Genomic DNA, 479 nt, shown 5'->3' with positions numbered 1-479 from the left:
CCTTGAATACCAACTAATTTTGCATTTTAGTTGATAATCATTTTTCAAACAATAGCATAGCATTAAATTTTCTCAACACACAGTTGGCAAATGCACTTTAATAAATTGACAGAAATACACCATTAGCATCTTTCATGTACACAATACAGGAGAGACCAAGCCATTTTAAAATCATATTTAATCTACTCTGACTGATACCATTTATCCAATACCAAAAAAGAAAATTCTTCTTGGCTTTTTGTTAACAAATATCCCACTCACATCTTTACTTAAACCACAGGGAGCACTTAATATTGATCTTGGGATAGGATAAATCAAAATATATATACATTTCATGTTTCTCAACGTTTAGAAATTGCATGCAAATCCTTCCAGATGCAAGAGTTATCTTATCTCACTAAAAGGTAACAGAGAATGTTATGGTCTTAGTAGCCATATACATTTTGTATACAGCAATATTGTTTAGCTTTAGAGTTAGC

General features: G+C 30.9%; 1 protein-coding gene across 2 annotated transcripts in view; it reads right to left on the bottom strand.

The window, feature by feature from the left end:
• LOC119592632 (arginine--tRNA ligase, cytoplasmic-like) overlaps positions 1-479 on the bottom strand; it is a 19098-nt gene that overhangs the window by 2813 nt on the left and 15806 nt on the right. The gene's annotated exons all lie outside the window — the stretch shown is intronic.

This window comes from Penaeus monodon, chromosome 30 (genome assembly GCF_015228065.2).
Source record: "Penaeus monodon isolate SGIC_2016 chromosome 30, NSTDA_Pmon_1, whole genome shotgun sequence".
Classification (NCBI taxonomy): domain Eukaryota; kingdom Metazoa; phylum Arthropoda; class Malacostraca; order Decapoda; family Penaeidae; genus Penaeus; species Penaeus monodon.
This window is presented reverse-complemented; position numbering and strand designations above follow the sequence as displayed.